Source organism: Oncorhynchus keta, chromosome 3 (assembly GCF_023373465.1).
Source record: "Oncorhynchus keta strain PuntledgeMale-10-30-2019 chromosome 3, Oket_V2, whole genome shotgun sequence".
Classification (NCBI taxonomy): Eukaryota; Metazoa; Chordata; class Actinopteri; order Salmoniformes; family Salmonidae; genus Oncorhynchus; species Oncorhynchus keta.
The window spans coordinates 23,381,724-23,399,532 of NC_068423.1; the positions used below are offsets into that span (position 1 = coordinate 23,381,724).

Below are 17,809 nucleotides of genomic sequence, written 5' to 3' on the forward strand. Positions count from 1 at the left end.
TTGCCAGCATACTTGGAGTCCAACATGTACTCTGCGGCGTGTATGGGCTTCAGGCAGAAGTCTTCACGCTTTTTGATGTATTTCGGAACTGCAGTTTCCTCTGCTTGGAGCAACAGTGAAGTGCCAGGACAGTACGGATTTCTTCTCTTACATCTGCAAGCAGAGTCTGAACATCAGACAGGATGGCATTGTCTCCTTCAATCCGTGCAATTGCTACTGCTATAGGTTTCAGGAGTTTCAGGCTGCTTACCACTCTCTCCCAAAATACATCATCCAGGAGGAACCTCTTGATGGGGCTGTCCATATCGGCAGACTGTGATATGGCCATTTCATGGATAGACCCCTTCCCCTCCAGGAGACTGTCAAACATGATGACAACACCACCCCAAAGGGAGTTGATGGGCAGCTTCAATGTGGTGCTCTTATTCTTCTCACTTTGCTTGGTGAGGTAGATTGCTGCTATAACTTGATGACCCTTCACATACCTAACCATTTCCTTGGCTCTATTCTAGAATGTATCCATTGTTTTCAGTGCCATGATGTCCTTGAGGAGCAGATTCAATGCATTAGCAGCACAGCCAATAGGTGTGCTGTGAGGGTAGGACTCCTCCACTTTAGACCAAGCAGCCTTCATGTTCGCAGCATTGTCTGTCACCAGTGCAAATACCTTCTGTGGTCCAAGGTCATTGATGACTGCCTTCAGCTCATCTGCAATGTAGAGACCGGTGTGTCTGTTGTGCCTTGTGTCTGTGCTTTTGTAGAATACTGGTTGAGGTTTGGAGATGATGTAGTTAATTATTCTTTGCCCACAAACATTCAACCACCAATCAGAGATGATTGCAATACAGTCTGCTTCCTCTATGAGTTGCTTGACCTTCACTTGAACTCTGTTGAACTCTGCATCCAGCAAATTAGTAGATAAAGCATGTCTGGTTGGAGGGGTGTATAACTTATTTGATGAATTTAAGCTAAATTCCCAGGCTTAACTTACCATGGAAAATTCCCCGAAAGTTTCCAACCCTTTGCAACCCTAGTTATAGTATAGTTGGTATAGTACAGTTGGTATAGTACAGTTATAGTATAGTTGTTTTAGTAGTTATAGTATAGTTGGTATAGTATAGTTATCGTATAGTTTCATGTCAAACAGCGAGACGACGAGACGACGAGACGGCGAGACAGCGAGACGGCGAGACTGCGAGACGGCGAGACTGCGAGACAGTGAGACGACGAGACAGCGAGACAGCGAGACGACGAGACAGCGAGACAGCGAGACGACGAGACAGCGAGACAGCGAGACAGCGAGACGACAAGACGGCGAGACAGCGAGACGACGAGACAATGAGACAGCGAGACGACGAAACGACGAGACAGCGAGACAGTGAGACGACGAGACAGCGAGACAGCGAGACGACGAGACAGCGAGACAGCGAGACAGTGAGACGACAAGACGGCGAGACAGCGAGACGACGAGACAACGACAAGTTTCATAAGCTGTCCGGAGTGGCTGGTCTCAGACGATCCCGCAGGTGAAAAACCCGGATGTGGAGTTCCTGGGCTGAAGTGGTTACACGTGGTTTGCGGTTGTGAGGCCAGTTGGACGTACTGTTCAAATTCTCTCAAACTACGTTGGAGGTGGCTTATGGTAGAGAAATTAACATTAAATTCTCTGGCCACAGCTCTGGTGGTAATTCCCGCAGTCAGCATGCCAATTGCACGCTCCCGCAACTTTAGCCATCTGTGGCATTGTGTGACAGAACCGCACATTTTAGAGTGGCCTTTTATTGTCCCCAGCACGAGGTGCACCTGTGTAATGATCATGTTGTTTAATCAGCATTTTGATATGCCACACCTGTCAGGTGGATGGATTATCTTGGCAAAGGAGAAATGTTCACGAACATGGACGAAAACACATTTGTGCACAAATTGAGAGAAAAACTTTTTGTGCATATGGAAAATGTCTAGGATCTTTTATTTCAGTTCATGAAACATGGAACCAACACTTTACATGTTGCGTTTATTTTTGCTCAATATAGTTTGTCAGAAGCTGGTTGTTTTGACAACAATAAAAAGGTACCTGTTTGCTGAGATGGTACGCCATTATTATTTCTCTGTTGCATTGCTCCATGGTAAAACTCTTCTGTTTGGCCTGGTCTTCCCTCTCGTACCCCCCCCTCTCTAGCCCAGGGGGAGAGGGGTTCGCTTCACACACACACACACACACACACACACACACACACACACACACACACACACACACACACACACACACACACACACACACACACACACACACACACACACACACACACACACACACACACAGCACCTTCCCTAATAGGCCCTGCTCTGCCACACACAACCCCCCTAACGGGGTGAACGGCCCTCCAGACAGAGACCCAGACCTCCCACCTCGGCCCCCAGGGCTGGGACATCCCTCATAAATATATGCCATTTAGCAGACGCTTTTATCCAAAGCACATACATTCTACGTATGGGTGGTCCCGGGAATCGAACCCACTACCGTGGCGTTACAAGTGCCATGCTCTACCAACTGAGCTACAGAAGGACCAACTGAGCTACAGAAGGACAGGGTAAGGGTCAAGTGAGGCCTGATGGGGAGCTGGTGGTCTGAAACAAGGATTCTTCACTGATCGAGGGCTCTGGGGGACAAGAGGAGAAAAATAGTAGATAAGTAGTTACTTACTATCATTATAAACTGGGTGATTCAAGTCCTGAATGCTGATTGGCTGACAGATGTGATATATCAGGCCTTATACAATTTACTGCTTTAATTACATTAGGTAACCAGTTTATAAAAGCAATAAGGCACCTCGGGGGTTTGTGAAATATGGCCAATGTACCATGGCTAAGAGCTGTGTCCAAGCACTCCCCGTTGCATCGTGCTTAAGAACAGCCCTTAGCCGTAGTATATTGGCCATATACCACACCTCCTCTGGCCTTATTGCTTAATCAAACCACATGATTACGGGGTTGTCGTAGGACACTTACTGTTGTCTAGGTGTGCAAAGGCAGAGAAGGGGCCTCTAGGGCACAGAAGGGGCCTCTGGGGCACAGAAGGGGCCTCTGGGGCACAGAAGGGGCCTCTGGGGCACAGAAGGGGCCTCTGGGGCAGCTGCCACACTGCTGCATGTCATTACACTTGGTGGATTTATAAATATGGAGGGGAACATCAGACAAACAGTCACTGAACATAGAGTTCTGTCTCGTGTTAAGCAAATGGAGTGATCTGGCACAAACCTGCCAGCGCTACAAACGGACAACGTAGTTATGATCTGAGATGAGGATGGAGCTCAACAGGTACCTCGGGGTGAAACTGCTGCTCACTGCGTGTGTGGCAGTACGGGCAACCCTCTTCACCCTCACACTTACTGGGGTCTCCCCACTCCTCACTGTGCTTCACCACTGGGCACGGCAGCGCTCTGGAGAGAGAAAGACCAAACTGAGGGTTTATAAGCCATATGACCTGTTTCTGTCAAATGGATGTGTGTATGTTTTGTACCTGTGTTTGTATTTGTGTGGACTACATTTACATTACATTTAAGTAATTTAGCAGACGCTCTTATCCAGAGCGACTTACAAATTGGTGCATTCACCTATGACATCCAGTGGAACAGCCACTTTACAATAGTGCATCTAAATCTTTTAGGGGGGTGAGAAGGATTACTTATCCTATCCTAGGTATTCCTTAAAGAGGTGGGGTTTCAGGTGTCTCCGGAAGGTGGTGATTGACTCCGCTGTCCTGGCGTCGTGAGGGAGTTTGTTCCACCATTGGGGGGCCAGAGCAGCGAACAGTTTTGACTGGGCTGAGCGGGAACTGTACTTCCTCAGTGGTAGGGAGGCGAGCAGGCCAGAGGTGGATGAACGCAGTGCCCTTGTTTGGGTGTAGGGCCTGATCAGAGCCTGGAGGTACTGAGGTGCCGTTCCCCTCACAGCTCCGTAGGCAAGCACCATGGTCTTGTAGCGGATGCGAGCTTCAACTGGAAGCCAGTGGAGAGAGCGGAGGCGCGGGGTGACGTGAGAGAACTTGGGAAGGTTGAACACCAGACGGGCTGCGGCGTTCTGGATGAGTTGTAGGGTTTAATGGCACAGGCAGGGAGCCCAGCCAACAGCGAGTTGCAGTAATCCAGATGGGAGATCACAAGTGCCTGGATTAGGACCTGCGCCGCTTCCTGTGTGAGGCAGGGTCGTACTCTGCGGATGTTGTAGAGCATGAACCTACAGGAACGGGCCACCGCCTTGATGTTAGTTGAGAACGACAGGGTGTTGTCCAGGATCACGCCAAGGTTCTTAGCGCTCTGGGAGGAGGACACAATGGAGTTGTCAACCGTGATGGCGAGATCATGGAACGGGCAGTCCTTCCCCGGGAGGAAGAGCAGCTCCGTCTTGCCGAGGTTCAGCATAAGGTGGTGATCCGTCATCCACACTGATATGTCAGCCAGACATGCAGAGATGCGATTCGCCACCTGGTCATCAGAAGGGGGAAAGGAGAAGATTAATTGTGTGTCGTCTGCATAGCAATGATAGGAGAGACCATGTGAGGTTATGACAGAGCCAAGTGACTTGGTGTATAGCGAGAATAGGAGAGGGCCTAGAACAGAGCCCTGGGGACACCAGTGGTGAGAGCGCGTGGTGAGGAGACAGATTCTCGCCACGCCACCTGGTAGGAGCGACCTGTCAGGTAGGACGCAATCCAAGCGTGGGCCGCGCCGGAGATGCCCAACTCGGAGAGGGTGGAGAGGAGGATCTGATGGTTCACAGTATCGAAGGCAGCCGATAGGTCTAGAAGGATGAGAGCAGAGGAGAGAGAGTTAGCTTTAGCAGTGCGGAGCGCCTCCGTGATGCAGAGAAGAGCAGTCTCAGTTGAATGACTAGTCTTGAAACCTGACTGATTTGGATCAAGAAGGTCATTCTGAGAGAGACAGCGGTAGAGCTGGCCAAGGACGGCACGTTCAAGAGTTTTGGAGAGAAAAGAAAGAAGGGATACTGGTCTGTAGTTGTTGACATCGGAGGGATCGAGTGTAGGTTTTTTCAGAAGGGGTGCTACTCTCGCTCTCTTGAGGACGGAAGGGACGTAGCCAGCGGTCAGGGATGAGTTGATGAGCGAGGTGAGGTAAGGGGGAAGGTCTCCGGAAATGGTCTGGAGAAGAGAGGAGGGGATAGGGTCAAGCGGGCAGGTTGTTGGGCGGCCGGCCGTCACAAGACGCGAGATTTCATCTGGAGAGAGAGGGAGAAAGAGGTCAGAGCACAGGGTAGGGCAGTGTGAGCAGAACCAGCGGTGTCGTTTGACTTAGCAAACGAGGATCGGATGTCGTCGAACTTCTTTTCAAAATGGTTGACGAAGTCAACTGCAGAGAGGGAGGAGGGGGAGGGGAGGAGGATTCAGGAGGGAGGAGAAGGTGGCAAAGAGCTTCCTAGGGTTAGAGGCAGATGCTTGGAATTTAGAGTGGTAGAAAGTGGCTTTAGCAGCAGAGACAGAGGAGGAAAATGTAGAGAGGAGGGAGTGAAAGGATGCCAGGTCCGCAGGGAGGCGAAGTTTTCCTCCATTTCCGCTCGGCCGCCCGGAGCCCTGTTCTGTGAGCTCACAATGAGTCGTCGAGCCACGGAGCGGGAGGGAGGACCGAGCCGGCCTGGAGGATAGGGGACATAGAGAGTCAAAGGATGCAGAAAGGGAGGAGAGGAGGGTTGAGGAGGCAGAATCAGGAGATAGGTGGGAGAAGGTTTGAGCAGAGGGAAGAGATGATAGGATGGAAGAGGAGAGAGTAGCGGGGGAGAGAGAGCGAAGGTTGGGACGGCGCGATACCATCCGAGTAGGGGCAGTGTGGGAAGTGTTGGATGAGAGCGAGAGGGAAAAGGATACAAGGTAGTGGTCGGAGTCTTGGAGGGGAGTTGCAATGGGGTTAGTGGAAGAACAGCATCTAGTAAAGATGAGGTCGAGCGTATTGCCTGCCTTGTGAGTAGGGGGGAAGGTGAGAGGGTGAGGTCAAAAGAGGAGAGGAGTGGAAAGAAGGAGGCAGAGAGGAATGAGTCAAAGGTAGACGTGGGGAGGTTAAAGTCGCCCAGAACTGTGAGAGGTGAGCCGTCCTCAGGAAAGGAGCTTATCAAGGCATCAAGCTCATTGATGAACTCTCCGAGGGAACCTGGAGGGCGATAAATGATAAGGATGTTAAGCTTGAAACGGCTGGTAACTGTGACAGCATGGAATTCAAAGGAGGCGATAGACAGATGGGTAAGGGGAGAAAGAGAGAATGACTACTCTTCCTGTTTGTACCTGTATTTGTGTGGACTACTCCTCCTGTTTGTACCTGTGTTTGTGTGGACTACTCCTCCTGTTTGTACCTGTGTTTGTGTGGACTACTCCTCCTGTTTGTACCTGTGTTTGTGTGGACTACTCCTCCTGTTTGTACCTGTATTTGTGTGGACTACTCCTCCTGTTTGTACCTGTGTTTGTGTGGACCACTCCTCCTGTTTGTACCTGTATTTGTGTGGACTACTCCTCCTGTTTGTACCTGTGTTTGTGTGGACTACTCCTCCTGTTTGTACCTGTATTTGTGTGGACTACTCCTCCTGTTTGTACCTGTATTTGTGTGGACTACTCCTCCTGTTTGTACCTGTATTTGTGTGGACTACTCCTGTTTGTACCTGTATTTGTGTGGACTACTCCTCCTGTTTGTACCTGTGTTTGTGTGGACTACTCCTCCTGTTTGTACCTGTGTTTGTGTTTGTGTGGACTACTCCTCCTGTTTGTACCTGTATTTGTGTGGACTACTCCTCCTGTTTGTACCTGTGTTTGTGTGGACTACTCCTCCTGTTTGTACCTGTGTTTGTGTGGACTACTCCTCCTATTTGTACCTGTGTTTGTGTTTGTGTAGACTACTCCTCCTGTTTGTACCTGTATTTGTGTGGACTACTCCTCCTGTTTGTACCTGTATTTGTGTGGACTACTCCTCCTGTTTGTACCTGTGTTTGTGTGGACTACTCCTCCTGTTTGTACCTGTGTTTGTGTGGACTACTCCTCCTGTTTGTACCTGTATTTGTGTTTGTGTGGACTACTCCTCCTGTTTGTACCTGTATTTGTGTTTGTGTGGACTACTCCTCCTGTTTATACCTGTATTTGTGTTTGTGTGGACTACTCCTCCTGTTTGTACCTGTATTTGTGTTTGTGTGGACTACTCCTCCTGTTTATACCTGTATTTGTGTTTGTGTGGACTACTCCTCCTGTTTGTACCTGTATTTGTGTGGACTACTCCTCCTGTTTGTACCTGTGTTTGTGTTGGTGTGGACTACTCCTCCTGTTTGTAACTGTGTTTGTGTTTGTGTGGACTACTGCTCCTGTTTGTACCTGTGTTTGTGTTTGTGTGGACTACTCCTCCTGTTTGTACCTGTGTTTGTGTTTGTGTGGACTACTCCTCCTGTTTGTACCTGTATTTGTGTGGACTACTCCTCCTGTTTGTACCTGTATTTGTGTGGACTACTCCTCCTGTTTGTACCTGTATTTGTGTTTGTGTGGACTACTCCTCCTGTTTGTACCTGTATTTGGGTTTGTGTGGACTACTCCTCCTGTTTGTACCTGTGTTTGTGTGGACTACTCCTCCTGTTTGTACCTGTGTTTGTGTGGACTACTCCTCCTGTTTGTACCTGTATTTGTGTTTGTGTGGACTACTCCTCCTGTTTGTACCTGTGTTTATGTGGACTACTCCTCTTGTTTGTACCTGTATTTGTGTTTGTGTGGACTACTCCTCCTGTTTGTACCTGTATTTGTGTGGACTACTCCTCCTGTTTATACCTGTGTTTGTGTGGACTACTCCTTCTGTTTATACCTGTGTTTGTGTGGACTACTCCTCCTGTTTGTACCTGTATTTGTGTTTGTGTGGACTACTCCTCCTGTTTGTACCTGTACCTGTGTTTGTGTGGACTACTCCTCCTTTTTGTACCTGTATTTGTGTGGACTACTCCTCCTGTTTGTACCTGTATTTGTGTTTGTGCGGACTACTCCTCCTGTTTGTACCTGTATTTGTGTGGACTACTCCTCCTGTTTGTACCTGTATTTGTGTGGACTACTCCTCCTGTTTGTACCTGTATTTGTGTTTGTGTGGACTACTCCTCCTGTTTGTACCTGTATTTGTGTGGACTACTCCTCCTGTTTGTACCTGTATTTGTGTGGACTACTCCTCCTGTTTATACCTGTGTTTGTGTGGACTACTCCTCCTGTTTGTACCTGTATTTGTGTTTGTGTGGACTACTCCTCCTGTTTGTACCAGTGTTTGTGTGGACTACTCCTCCTGTTTATACCTGTGTTTGTGTGGACTACTCCTCCTGTTTATACCTGTATTTGTGTGGACTACTCCTCCTGTTTGTACCTGTATTTGTGTGGACTACTCCTCCTGTTTGTACCTGTATTTGTGTGGACTACTCCTCCTGTTTGTACCTGTGTTTGTGTTTGTGTGGACTACTCCTCCTGTTTGTACCTGTGTTTGTGTGGACTACTCCTCCTGTTTGTACCTGTGTTTGTGTGGACTACTCCTCCTGTTTGTACCTGTGTTTGTGTGGACTACTCCTCCTGTTTGTACCTGTGTTTGTGTTTGTGTGGACTACTCCTCCTGTTTGTACCTGTATTTGTGTGGACTACTCCTCCTGTTTGTACCTGTGTTTGTGTGGACTACTCCTCCTGTTTGTACCTGTGTTTGTGTGGACTACTCCTCATGTTTGTACCTGTATTTGTGTGGACTACTCCTCCTGTTTGTACCTGTGTTTGTGTGGACTACTCCTCCTGTTTGTACCTGTATTTGTGTTTGTGTGGACTACTCCTCCTGTTTGTACCTGTATTTGTGTGGACTACTCCTCCTGTTTGTACCTGTGTTTGTGTTTGTGTGGACTACTCCTCCTGTTTGTAACTGTGTTTGTGTTTGTGTGGACTACTCCTCCTGTTTGTACCTGTATTTGTGTGGACTACTCCTTCTGTTTGTACCTGTGTTTGTGTTTGTGTGGACTACTCCTCCTGTTTGTACCTGTATTTGTGTGGACTACTCCTCCTGTTTGTACCTGTGTTTGTGTTTGTGTGGACTACTCCTCCTGTTTGTACCTGTATTTGTGTGGACTACTCCTCCTGTTTGTACCTGTATTTGTGTTTGTGTGGACTACTCCTCCTGTTTGTACCTGTATTTGTGTGGACTACTCCTCCTGTTTGTACCTGTATTTGTGTTTGTGTGGACTACTCCTCCTGTTTGTACCTGTATTTGGGTTTGTGTGGACTACTCCTCCTGTTTGTACCTGTGTTTGTGTGGACTACTCCTCCTGTTTGTACCTGTGTTTGTGTGGACTACTCCTCCTGTTTGTACCGGTGTTTGTGTGGACTACTCCTCCTGTTTGTACCTGTATTTGTGTTTGTGCGGACTACTCCTCCTGTTTGTACCTGTGTTTGTGTGGACTACTCCTCCTGTTTGTACCTGTATTTGTGTGGACTACTCCTCCTGTTTGTACCTGTATTTGTGTTTGTGTGGACTACTCCTCCTGTTTGTACCTGTATTTGTTTTTGTGTGGACTACTCCTCCTGTTTGTACCTGTACCTGTGTTTGTGTTTGTGTGGACTACTCCTCCTGTTTGTACCTGTATTTGTGTGGACTACTCCTTCTGTTTGTACCTGTGTTTGTGTTTGTGTGGACTACTCCTCCTGTTTGTACCTGTGTTTGTGTGGACTACTCCTCCTGTTTGTACCTGTGTTTGTGTGGACTACTCCTCCTGTTTGTACCTGTGTTTGTGTTTGTGTGGACTACTCCTCCTGTTTGTACCTGTATTTGTGTGGACTACTCCTCCTGTTTGTACCTGTATTTGTGTGGACTACTCCTCCTGTTTGTACCTGTATTTGTGTGGACTACTCCTCCTGTTTGTACCTGTATTTGTGTGGACTACTCCTCCTGTTTGTACCTGTGTTTGTGTGGACTACTCCTCCTGTTTGTACCTGTGTTTGTGTGGACTACTCCTCCTGTTTGTACCTGTGTTTGTGTGGACTACTCCTCCTGTTTGTACCTGTGTTTGTGTGGACTACTCCTCCTGTTTGTACCTGGTTTGTGTGGACTACTCCTCCGGTTTGTACCTGTGTTTGTGTGGTCTACTCCTCCTGTTTGTACCTGTGTTTGTGTGGACTACTCCTCTTGTTTGTACCTGTATTTGTGTGGACTACTCCTCCTGTTTGTACCTGTGTTTGTGTGGACTACTCCTCCTGTTTGTACCTGTATTTGTGTGGACTACTCCTGTTTGTACCTGTGTTTGTGTGGACTACTCCTCCTGTTTGTACCTGTGTTTGTGTGGACTACTCCTCCTGTTTGTACCTGTGTTTGTGTGGACTACTCCTCCTGTTTGTACCTGTATCGGTGGTTGTGTGGACTACTCCTCCTGTTTGTACCTGACTACTACTCCTGTTTGTACCTGTGTTTGTGTGGACTACTCCTCCTGTTTGTACCTGTGTTTGTGTGGACTACTCCTCCTGTTTGTACCTGTATTTGTGTGGACTACTCCTCCTGTTTGTACCTGTATTTGTGTGGACTACTCCTCCTGTTTGTACCTGTGTTTGTGTGGACTACTCCTCCTGTTTGTACCTGTGTTTGTGTTTGTGTGGACTACTCCTCCTGTTTGTACCTGTATTTGTGTGGACTACTCCTCCTGTTTATACCTGTATTTGTGTTTGTGTGGACTACTCCTCCTGTTTGTACCTGTGTTTGTGTGGACTACTCCTCCTGTTTGTACCTGTATTTGTGTTTGTGTGGACTACTCCTCCTGTTTGTACCTGTATTTGTGTTTGTGTGGACTACTCCTCCTGTTTGTACCTGTACCTGTGTTTGTGTGGACTACTCCTCCTGTTTGTACCTGTGTTTGTGTGGACTACTCCTCCTGTTTGTACCTGTGTTTGTGTGGACTACTCCTCCTGTTTGTACCTGTGTTTGTGTGGACTACTCCTCCTGTTTGTACCTGTATTTGTGTGGACTACTCCTCCTGTTTGTACCTGTATTTGTGTTTGTGTGGACTACTCCTCCTGTTTGTACCTGTGTTTGTGTGGACTACTCCTCCTGTTTGTACCTGTGTTTGTGTGGACTACTCCTCCTGTTTGTACCTGTGTTTGTGTGGACTACTCCTCCTGTTTGTACCTGTATTTGTGTTTGTGTGGTCTACTCCTCCTGTTTGTACCTGTGTTTGTGTGGACTACTCCTCCTGTTTGTACCTGTGTTTGTATTTGTGTGGACTACTCCTCCTGTTTGTACCTGTGTTTGTGTGGACTACTCCTCCTGTTTGTACCTGTGTTTGTGTGGACTACTCCTCCTACCTGTATTTGTGTTTTGTGGACTACTCCTCCTGTTTTGTGTTTGTGTGGACTACTCCTCCTGTTTGTACCTGTGTTTGTGTGGACTACTCCTCCTGTTTGTACCTGTATTTGTGTTTGTGTGGACTACTCCTCCTGTTTATACCTGTATTTGTGTTTGTGTGGACTACTCCTCCTGTTTGTACCTGTATTTGTGTGGACTACTCCTCCTGTTTGTACCTGTGTTTGTGTTTGTGTGGACTACTCCTCCTGTTTGTAACTGTGTTTGTGTTTGTGTGGACTACTCCTCCTGTTTGTACCTGTGTTTGTGTTTGTGTGGACTACTCCTCCTGTTTGTACCTGTGTTTGTGTTTGTGTGACTACTCCTCCTGTTTGTACCTGTGTTTGTGTGGACTACTCCTCCTGTTTGTACCTGTGTTTGTGTTTGTGTGGACTACTCCTCCTGTTTGTACCTGTATTTGTGTGGACTACTCCTCCTGTTTGTACCTGTATTTGTGTGGACTACTCCTCCTGTTGGTACCTGTGTTTGTGTGGACTACTCCTCCTGTTTGTACCTGTATTTGTGTTTGTGTGGACTACTCCTCCTGTTTGTACCTGTATTTGTGTTTGTGTGGACTACTCCTCCTGTTTGTACCTGTGTTTGTGTTTGTGTGGACTACTCCTCCTGTTTGTACCTGTATTTGGGTTTGTGTGGACTACTCCTCCTGTTTGTACCTGTGTTTGTGTGGACTACTCCTCCTGTTTGTACCTGTGTTTGTGTGGACTACTCCTCCTGTTTGTACCTGTGTTTGTGTGGACTACTCCTCCTGTTTGTACCGGTGTTTGTGTGGACTACTCCTCCTGTTTGTACCTGTATTTGTGTTTGTGCGGACTACTCCTCCTGTTTGTACCTGTGTTTGTGTGGACTACTCCTCCTGTTTGTACCTGTATTTGTGTTTGTGTGGCCTACTCCTCCTGTTTGTACCTGTGTTTGTGTGGACTACTCCTCCTGTTTGTACCTTTATTTGTGTTTGTGTGGACTACTCCTCCTGTTTGTACCTGTACCTGTGTTTGTGTTTGTGTGGACTACTCCTCCTGTTTGTACCTGTATTTGTGTGGACTACTCCTTCTGTTTGTACCTGTGTTTGTGTTTGTGTGGACTACTCCTCCTGTTTGTACCTGTGTTTGTGTGAACTACTCCTCCTGTTTGTACCTGTGTTTGTGTGGACTACTCCTCCTGTTTGTACCTGTGTTTGTGTTTGTGTGGACTACTCCTCCTGTTTGTACCTGTATTTGTGTGGACTACTCCTCCTGTTTGTACCTGTATTTGTGTGGACTACTCCTCCTGTTTGTACCTGTATTTGTGTGGACTACTCCTCCTGTTTGTACCTGTATTTGTGTGGACTACTCCTCCTGTTTGTACCTGTGTTTGTGTGGACTACTCCTCCTGTTTGTACCTGTGTTTGTGTGGACTACTCCTCCTGTTTGTACCTGTGTTTGTGTGGACTACTCCTCCTGTTTGTACCTGTGTTTGTGTGGACTACTCCTCCTGTTTGTACCTGGTTTGTGTGGACTACTCCTCCGGTTTGTACCTGTGTTTGTGTGGACTACTCCTCCTGTTTGTACCTGTGTTTGTGTGGACTACTCCTCCTGTTTGTACCTGTATTTGTGTGGACTACTCCTCCTGTTTGTACCTGTGTTTGTGTGGACTACTCCTCCTGTTTGTACCTGTATTTGTGTGGACTACTACTCCTGTTTGTACCTGTGTTTGTGTGGACTACTCCTCCTGTTTGTACCTGTGTTTGTGTGGACTACTCCTCCTGTTTGTACCTGTGTTTGTGTGGACTACTCCTCCTGTTTGTACCTGTATTTGTGTGGACTACTCCTCCTGTTTGTACCTGTGTTTGTGTGGACTACTCCTCCTGTTTGTACCTGTATTTGTGTGGACTACTACTCCTGTTTGTACCTGTGTTTGTGTGGACTACTCCTCCTGTTTGTACCTGTGTTTGTGTTTGTGTGGACTACTCCTCCTGTTTGTACCTGTATTTGTGTGGACTACTCCTCCTGTTTATACCTGTATTTGTGTTTGTGTGGACTACTCCTCCTGTTTGTACCTGTGTTTGTGTGGACTACTCCTCCTGTTTGTACCTGTATTTGTGTTTGTGTGGACTACTCCTCCTGTTTGTACCTGTATTTGTGTTTGTGTGGACTACTCCTCCTGTTTGTACCTGTACCTGTGTTTGTGTGGACTACTCCTCCTGTTTGTACCTGTGTTTGTGTGGACTACTCCTCCTGTTTGTACCTGTGTTTGTGTGGACTACTCCTCCTGTTTGTACCTGTATTTGTGTGGACTACTCCTCCTGTTTGTACCTGTATTTGTGTGGACTACTCCTCCTGTTTGTACCTGTGTTTGTGCTTGTGTGGACTACTCCTCCTGTTTGTACCTGTGTTTGTGTGGACTACTCCTCCTGTTTGTACCTGTGTTTGTGTGGACTACTCCTCCTGTTTGTACCTGTGTTTGTGTGGACTACTCCTCCTGTTTGTACCTGTGTTTGTGTGGACTACTCCTCCTGTTTGTACCTGTGTTTGTGTGGACTACTCCTCCTGTTTGTACCTGTATTTGTGTGGACTACTCCTCCTGTTTGTACCTGTGTTTGTGTTTGTGTGGACTACTCCTCCTGTTTGTACCTGTATTTGTGTTTGTGTGGACTACTCCTCCTGTTTGTACCTGTACCTGTGTTTGTGTTTGTGTGGACTACTCCTCCTGTTTGTACCTGTATTTGTGTGGACTACTCCTCCTGTTTGTACCTGTGTTTGTGTTTGTGTGGACTACTCCTCCTGTTTGTACCTGTGTTTGTGTGAACTACTCCTCCTGTTTGTACCTGTGTTTGTGTGGACTACTCCTCCTGTTTGTACCTGTGTTTGTGTTTGTGTGGACTACTCCTCCTGTTTGTACCTGTATTTGTGTGGACTACTCCTCCTGTTTGTACCTGTATTTGTGTGGACTACTCCTCCTGTTTGTACCTGTATTTGTGTGGACTACTCCTCCTGTTTGTACCTGTATTTGTGTGGACTACTCCTCCTGTTTGTACCTGTGTTTGTGTGGACTACTCCTCCTGTTTGTACCTGTGTTTGTGTGGACTACTCCTCCTGTTTGTACCTGTGTTTGTGTGGACTACTCCTCCTGTTTGTACCTGTGTTTGTGTGGACTACTCCTCCTGTTTGTACCTGGTTTGTGTGGACTACTCCTCCGGTTTGTACCTGTGTTTGTGTGGACTACTCCTCCTGTTTGTACCTGTGTTTGTGTGGACTACTCCTCCTGTTTGTACCTGTATTTGTGTGGACTACTCCTCCTGTTTGTACCTGTGTTTGTGTGGACTACTCCTCCTGTTTGTACCTGTATTTGTGTGGACTACTACTCCTGTTTGTACCTGTGTTTGTGTGGACTACTCCTCCTGTTTGTACCTGTGTTTGTGTGGACTACTCCTCCTGTTTGTACCTGTGTTTGTGTGGACTACTCCTCCTGTTTGTACCTGTATTTGTGTGGACTACTCCTCCTGTTTGTACCTGTGTTTGTGTGGACTACTCCTCCTGTTTGTACCTGTATTTGTGTGACTACTACTCCTGTTTGTACCTGTGTTTGTGTGGACTACTCCTCCTGTTTGTACCTGTGTTTGTGTTTGTGTGGACTACTCCTCCTGTTTGTACCTGTATTTGTGTGGACTACTCCTCCTGTTTATACCTGTATTTGTGTTTGTGTGGACTACTCCTCCTGTTTGTACCTGTGTTTGTGTGGACTACTCCTCCTGTTTGTACCTGTATTTGTGTTTGTGTGGACTACTCCTCCTGTTTGTACCTGTATTTGTGTTTGTGTGGACTACTCCTCCTGTTTGTACCTGTACCTGTGTTTGTGTGGACTACTCCTCCAGTTTGTACCTGTGTTTGTGTGGACTACTCCTCCTGTTTGTACCTGTGTTTGTGTGGACTACTCCTCCTGTTTGTACCTGTGTTTGTGTGGACTACTCCTCCTGTTTGTACGTGTATTTGTGTGGACTACTCCTCCTGTTTGTACCTGTATTTGTGTTTGTGTGGACTACTCCTCCTGTTTGTACCTGTGTTTGTGTGGACTACTCCTCCTGTTTGTACCTGTGTTTGTGTGGACTACTCCTCCTGTTTGTACCTGTGTTTGTGTGGACTACTCCTCCTGTTTGTACCTGTATTTGTGTTTGTGTGGTCTACTCCTCCTGTTTGTACCTGTGTTTGTGTGGACTACTCCTCCTGTTTGTACCTGTGTTTGTATTTGTGTGGACTACTCCTCCTGTTTGTACCTGTGTTTGTGTGGACTACTCCTCCTGTTTGTACCTGTGTTTGTGTGGACTACTCCTCCTGTTTGTACCTGTATTTGTGTTTATGTGGACTACTCCTCCTGTTTGTACCTGTGTTTGTGTGGACTACTCCTCCTGTTTGTACCTGTGTTTTGTGGACTACTCCTCCTGTTTGTACCTGTGTTTGTATTTGTGTGGACTACTCCTCCTGTTTGTACCTGTGTTTGTGTGGACTACTCCTCCTGTTTGTACCTCTGTTTGTGTGGACTACTCCTCCTGTTTGTACCTGTGTTTGTGTTTGTGTGGACTACTCCTCCTGTTTGTACCTGTGTTTGTGTGGACTACTCCTCCTGTTTGTACCTGTATTTGTGTTTGTGTGGACTACTCCTCCTGTTTATACCTGTATTTGTGTTTGTGTGGACTACTCCTCCTGTTTGTACCGATATTTGTGTGGACTACTCCTCCTGTATTTGTGTTTGTGTGGACTACTCCTCCTGTTTGTACCTGTGTTTGTGTGGACTACTCCTCCTGTTTGTACCTGTATTTGTGTTTGTGTGGACTACTCCTCCTGTTTGTACCTGTATTTGTGTGGACTACTCCTCCTGTTTGTACCTGTATTTGTGTGGACTACTCCTCCTGTTTGTACCTGTATTTGTGTGGACTACTCCTCCTGTTTGTACCTGTATTTGTGTTTGTGTGGACTACTCCTCCTGTTTGTACCTGTATTTGTGTGGACTACTCCTCCTGTTTGTACCTGTATTTGTGTGGACTACTCCTCCTGTTTATACCTGTGTTTGTGTGGACTACTCCTCCTGTTTGTACCTGTATTTGTGTTTGTGTGGACTACTCCTCCTGTTTGTACCAGTGTTTGTGTGGACTACTCCTCCTGTTTATACCTGTGTTTGTGTGGACTACTCCTCCTGTTTATACCTGTATTTGTGTGGACTACTCCTCCTGTTTGTACCTGTATTTGTGTGGACTACTCCTCCTGTTTGTACCTGTATTTGTGTGGACTACTCCTCCTGTTTGTACCTGTGTTTGTGTTTGTGTGGACTACTCCTCCTGTTTGTACCTGTGTTTGTGTTTGTGTGGACTACTCCTCCTGTTTGTACCTGTATTTGTGTGGACTACTCCTCCTGTTTGTACCTGTATTTGTGTGGACTACTCCTCCTGTTTGTACCTGTGTTTGTGTGGACTACTCCTCCTGTTTGTACCTGTGTTTGTGTGGACTACTCCTCATGTTTGTACCTGTATTTGTGTGGACTACTCCTCCTGTTTGTACCTGTGTTTGTGTGGACTACTCCTCCTGTTTGTACCTGTATTTGTGTTTGTGTGGACTACTCCTCCTGTTTATACCTGTATTTGTGTTTGTGTGGACTACTCCTCCTGTTTGTACCTGTATTTGTGTGGACTACTCCTCTTGTTTGTACCTGTGTTTGTGTTTGTGTGGACTACTCCTCCTGTTTGTAACTGTGTTTGTGTTTGTGTGGACTACTCCTCCTGTTTGTACCTGTGTTTGTGTTTGTGTGGACTACTCCTCCTGTTTGTACCTGTGTTTGTGTTTGTGTGGACTACTCCTCCTGTTTGTACCTGTGTTTGTGTGGACTACTCCTCCTGTTTGTACCTGTGTTTGTGTTTGTGTGGACTACTCCTCCTGTTTGTACCTGTATTTGTGTGGACTACTCCTCCTGTTTGTACCTGTATTTGTGTGGACTACTCCTCCTGTTGGTACCTGTGTTTGTGTGGACTACTCCTCCTGTTTCTACCTGTATTTGTGTTTGTGTGGACTACTCCTCCTGTTTGTACCTGTATTTGTGTTTGTGTGGACTACTCCTCCTGTTTGTACCTGTGTTTGTGTTTGTGTGGACTACTCCTCCTGTTTGTACCTGTATTTGGGTTTGTGTGGACTACTCCTCCTGTTTGTACCTGTGTTTGTGTGGACTACTCCTCCTGTTTGTACCTGTGTTTGTGTGGACTACTCCTCCTGTTTGTACCTGTGTTTGTGTGGACTACTCCTCCTGTTTGTACCTGTATTTGTGTTTGTGTGGACTACTCCTCCTGTTTGTACCTGTGTTTGTGTGGACTACTCCTCCTGTTTGTACCTGTGTTTGTGTGGACTACTCCTCCTGTTTGTACCTGTGTTTGTGTGGACTACTCCTCCTGTTTGTACCTG

The 17,809-nt window shown here is 46.9% G+C and overlaps 1 pseudogene; it reads right to left on the reverse strand.

Annotated features, from left to right (window-relative positions):
• Window positions 1–17,809, reverse strand: part of LOC118363470 (putative E3 ubiquitin-protein ligase UNKL) — a 46,174-nt pseudogene that overhangs the window by 8,116 nt on the left and 20,249 nt on the right.